The sequence below is a fragment of the Scyliorhinus torazame genome, chromosome 5 (assembly GCF_047496885.1).
Source record: "Scyliorhinus torazame isolate Kashiwa2021f chromosome 5, sScyTor2.1, whole genome shotgun sequence".
Lineage (NCBI taxonomy): Eukaryota > Metazoa > Chordata > Chondrichthyes > Carcharhiniformes > Scyliorhinidae > Scyliorhinus > Scyliorhinus torazame.
The window spans coordinates 108,072,713-108,078,164 of record NC_092711.1 but is presented as its reverse complement, the minus strand read 5'-3'; the positions used below and the strand labels follow the sequence as shown (position 1 = coordinate 108,078,164).

The 5,452-nt window shown below is 46.3% G+C and overlaps 1 protein-coding gene across 3 annotated transcripts in view; it reads right to left on the bottom strand.

The window, feature by feature from the left end:
- The window catches only part of LOC140419350 (uncharacterized), a 17,594-nt gene extending 13,310 nt beyond the window's left edge, over nucleotides 1–4,284 (bottom strand). Inside the window, exon 1 of one of the 3 annotated variants that reach the window (XM_072503225.1) lies at nucleotides 4,147–4,284. The gene's annotated coding sequence lies outside the window, so the exon portion shown is untranslated. Of the gene's footprint in view, nucleotides 1–4,087 lie in introns of all 3 variants that reach the window. The other 2 variants (XM_072503227.1, XM_072503226.1) reach the window with 2 other exon arrangements.
- Between the last annotated feature and the right edge of the window lie 1,168 nt (nucleotides 4,285–5,452).

Genomic DNA, 5,452 nt, shown 5'->3' with positions numbered 1-5,452 from the left:
TACTTCCACTCCTATGTCTTATGGTCTTATGGTCTTATGGTCTAAACTTGGTTTGATCTCACTGTAACGACGGAGGTTGAGGGGTGACCTGACAGAAGTCGACAAAATTATGAGGGGCATGGACAGAGAGGATGGTCAGAAACATTTTTCCAGGGTGGAAGAGTCAATTACTTGGAGACACAGGTTTCAGGTGAGAGGGGCAAAGTTTAGAGGAGATGTACAAGGGAAATTCTTTTACACAGAGGGTAGTGCGTGCCTGGAACTCACTGCCAGAGGTGGTGGTGGAAGCAGGTATAAGTGGCATTTAAGGGACGCCTTGACAAATAGATGAATAGGATGGGGGACCCCAGAAGAGTAGAAAGTTTTAGATTAGACGGGCAGCATGGTTTAGAAGGACGAAGGGCCTGTTCCTGTGCTGTAACTTTCTTTGTTTGTTCTATCCTACCTCTCTTCATAAATGTTCCATCCCGTGCAACATCCTGGTGAATCTCCTCTGCACCGTCTCCAATCATATCCTTCCTATAATTGTCCCATTGGGCAGACGCAGCATGGGTTCATAAAGGGCAGGTCGTGCCTAACTAATTTAGTGGAATTTTTTGAGGACATTACCAGTGCGGTAGATAATGGGGAGCCAATGGATGTGGTATATCTGGATTTCCAGAAAGCCTTTGACAAGGTGCCACACAAAAGTTTGCTGCATAAGATAAAGATGCATGGCATTAAAGGGAAAGTAGTAGCATGGATAGAGGATTGGTTAATTAATAGAAAGCAAAGAGTGGGGATTATGGGTGTTTCTCTGGTTGGCAATCAGTAGCTAGTGGTGTCCCTCAGGGATCAGTGTTGGGCCCACAACTGTTCACAATTTACATAGATGATTTGGAGTTGGGGACCAAGGGCAATGTGTCCAAGTTTGCAGACGACACTAAGATAAGTGGGAAAGCAAAAAGTGCAGAGGATACTGGAAGTCTGTATAGGGATTTGGATAGGCTAAGAGAATGGGCTAGGGTCTGGCAGATGGAATACAATGTTGACAAATGTGAGGTTATCCATTTTGGTAGGAATAACAGCAAAAGGGATTATTATTTAAATGATAAAATATTAAAACATGCTGCTGTGCAGAGAGACCTGGGTGTGCTAGTGCATAAGTCGCAAAAAGTTGGTTTACAGGTGTAACAGGTGATTAAGAAGGCAAATGGGGCAAGATTGAGCAGGTTCTTTGGAGTGGAGGACAAATGTGGGAGGTGTGGCGGGAGCCCGGCAAACCACGCACATATGTTTTGGGCATGCCCGGCACTGGAAGGGTATTGGAAGGGAGTGACGGGAGTGATTTCGCGGGTGGTGAAGGCCCGGGTCAAACCAGGCTGGGGGTTAGCTCTATTTGGAGTTGCGGAAGAGCCGGGAGTGCAGGAGGCGAAAGAGGCCGACGTTGTGGCCTTTGCGTCCCTAGTAGCCCGGCGCAGGATCCTACTCATGTGGAAGGAGGCGAAACCCCCCGGACTGGAGGCCTGGGTAAATGATATGGCGGGGTTCATTAAACTGGAGCAGATAAAGTTTGCCCTGAGAGGATCGGCTCAAGGGTTCACCAGGCGGTGGCAGCCATTTCTCGACTACCTAGGGGAACGTTAGAGGGAAGACAGATGACCAGCAGCAGCAACCCAGGGGGAGGGGGGCGGGGGGGGGGGTGGGGGAGGGGGGGTTTAGTTTAGGTCAAAGATAAAGGGGTTTTGTTACTTGTGTATTGTTTAAAATTTCTGTATTGTTATTGTTGCGTTTGCTTTGTAAGAGGGGAAAAATTGTTGTTTGGGAAAAAATTTTCAATAAAACATTTATAAAAAAAAAAAAAAAAGAAGGCAAATGGAATTTTGTCCTTCATTGCTAGACGGATGGAGTTTAAGACTAGGGAGGTTATGCTGCAATTGTCTAAGGTGTTAGTGAGGCCACACCTGGAGTATTGTGTTCAGTTTTGGTCTCCTTACTTGAGAAAGGACGCACTGGCACTGGAGGGTGTGCAGAGGAGATTCACGAGGTTAATCCCAGAGCTGAAGGTGTTGGATTACAAGGAGAGTTTGAGTAGACTGGGACTGTACTCGTTGGAATTTAGAAGGATGAGGGGGGCTCTTATAGAAACATATAAAATTATGAAGGGAATAGATAGGATAGATGCAGGCAGGTTGTTTCCACTGGCGGGTGAAAGCAGAACTAGGGGGCATAGCCTCAAAATAAGGGGAAGTAGATTTAGGACTGAGTTTAGGAGGAACTTCTTCACCCAAAGGGTTGTGAGTCTATGGAATTCCTTACCCAGTGAAGCAGTAGAGGCTCCTTCATTAAATGCTTTTAAGATAAAGATAAATAGTTTTTTGAAGAATAGAGGGATTAAGGGTTGTGGTGTTCGGGCCGGAAAGTGGAGCTGAGTCCACAAAAGATCAGCCATGATCTCATTGAATGGTGGAGCAGGCTCGAGGGGCCAGATGGCCTACTCCTGCTTCTAGTTCTAGTTCTTATAATGTAGCAACCAGAAATGCGAACAGTAATGTCCCATATGTCTTTTTCACCACCCTATTAACATGTCCTTTCCCTTCAGAGATCTCTGGACAAACACGCCAAGGTCCCTTTGTTGCTCAGAACTTCTCAGTGTCACACTGTTCATTGAATAATTCCTTGTCACATTACCCCTTCCAAAGTGTGTCACCTCACTTTTTAGGGTTCAATTCCATTTGCCACTTTTCTGCCCATTTGACCAATCCGTCTATATCTTTCTGTAACCCGAGACACTCAACCTCACTGTTAACCATCTGGCCAATCTTTGAGTTATCTGCAAGTCTTCCATGTGGGATCTTGTCAAAAGCTTTATTGAAATCCATGTATACTACATCAACTGCACAACCCCCATCTACACACCTGGTCACATGCTCAAAAAATGCAATCAAATTTGTTAGGCATGACCTCCCTCTGACAAAGTCATGCTGACTATTCCTGATCAAACCTCTCCAAGTGGAAATAGAGTCATAGAACATAGAACATACAGTGCAGAAGGAGGCCATTCGGCCCATCGAGTCTGCACCGACCCACTTAAGCCCTCACTTCTACCCTATCCCCATAACCCAATAACCCCTCCTAACCTTTTTGTTCACTAAGGGCAATTTATCATGGCCAATCCACCTAACCTGCACGTCTTTGGACTGTGGGAGGAAACCGGAGCACCCGGAGGAAACCCACGCAGACACGGGGAGAACGTGCAGACTCCGCACAGACAGTGACCCAGCGGGGAATCGAACCTGGGACCCTGGCGCTGTGAAGCCACAGTGCTATCCACTTGTGCTACCGTGCTGCCCATAAGTCCATCAGAACTTTCTCCAATAGTTTCCCTACCACTGATGTAAGACTCACTGGGCTGCAGTTCCCTGGCTTATCTCTACAACCTTTCTTAAATTATAGGACCACATTAGCTGTTCTCAAGTCACCTGGCAACTCCCCTCGTGGCCAGAAATTAAAAGTTTGGGTCAGAGCTCCTGAAATCTCCTCCCTTGCCTCCCACAGCATCTTGGGACACAATTCATGCAGACCTAGTAATCTAATAATCTTATGGGCGGCACAGTAATATAGTGGTTAGCACTGCTGCTTCACAACGCCAGGGACCTGGGTTTGATTCCTGGCTTGGGTCACTGTCTGTGCGGAGTCTGCACATTCTGCCCGTGTCTGTGTGGGTTTCCTCCCACAAGTACCGAAAGACGAGCTTCTTAGGTGAATTGGACATTCTGAATTATTCCTCAGTGCATCCGAACTGGTGTCGGAATGTGGCAACTCAGGGATTTTGATAGTAACTTCATTACAGTGTTAATGTAAGCCTTCTTGTGACAATAATAAAGATTGTGAATGGGCCGAAGGGCCCCTTTACGTGCTGTAAAATTCTACGACTTTAAAGGTAGAGGGAGGGAGGGAATGAATTTATAGAGAAAGTGCCAAAGCCACAACATTCACCAGCTCTGAGGACACACCTTAGCTCCCTTTCCAATCTGAAAGCAGCCTGAGCTGGATTTACATTCCCCTTAATTGATCATTGCTGGGTGATAATCCTGTACTTCCTCACCTCACACCACTGTGACAGCACCTTCACTACACAGACTGCAGCAACTGACCAAACATCACCTTCCCAGTTATTCCTGAAGGCACCGCCTTCCCAACCTGGCCCCTTGCCTGAGGTGCGGTGATCCTCAGGTCACATCACCGCCGGTCAGCTCTCTCCCGGGACCAGGCCCTGGTTCACAGCCGCCATCTTGGGGAAGCAGAGCGCATGCGCTGGCGTATTGGTGCTGCAACAGCGAGTGGGCGGGGCCTGAACGTTTCTGTTCCCAGCCGGGTCCTAGTGCCCGTCGAACTGTTAGGCAGCAACAGGTTTTTTAAATGTTTCACCCACTCCCAGGCTGACGCTGATGTTTGTGGCCTGGAGGTGCCTATGGATCACGTAGACATTCAGTGTGAGAGGCTGCAGCCTCTATCTAAGGGGGTTATACAGCGTTTGATTACATTTAGTGGTCCTTTCCTGTTCATTATCAGGATGTTTATGTGATATTTTCTTACCCTCAGTGTGATATTTCTTTATTTAAAATACATTTCAGCAGCAGGCTGACTGGTGGTTTTTAAAGGAATAAAGTTTATTTATTATCACACTATTTCCCTGGATGTTTGAACATCTCAGCCTCTCTTCTCTTTCACACTCACTGACTGACACATACACAGAAATTAGGTACAGATCAAGTTGAAGCTGTAATGATGGAAATGGAATGTAGACTGCAATCTTTATATTGCTGCAGGTCTGTTGTCTTCTTGTTGAACTAATCCTTTAGTTGGAGTGAAGCATTTTTAGAAACAAATAATTCTCACGAGGTTCTGAAGCTTTCTGTAGATGAATCGCCAGGAGGTTGGTTCTCAGGTGGACTTGGAAGATGGAATAAGTTCAGTACTGTGGCTGCACTGGAAAACATTCAGCTCTGCTGTTTCAGCTGGTTCCTGGTGCTTCAGATGCTTCTCACACACACATTTGCTTTGTTCAGGGTTTATTAAACTGCATCCCTGACAATTAACTGCAGGGTTAAAACTCAGACCCAGAACACCCCGATACAATAGCAGTTTACGATGCTCACTCACGCTTATCTCTGCCCCAATTCGAGCTCATTCTCCTGTGTTCAATACGGCACTTGGAGACCAACAGTCCAGAGATTCCATATTCCTAAAATGCTGGTTCATCCTGACACAACGAGACATTTAAACTTCACAGGTGGCTGCAAAGTTTCCTTATTTAGGTCCATGTTTAACTAAATATTGGTCACAGAATCGAATGTTGCCCACAGTTTAATGTCACAATAACATGCTAAGTTGCAGCCGTCTTGGCAGAGTTTGTGGATCTTACAGTCTGTAATATCTAGTATCCTTGTGCCGAACGTGACATCTTGAA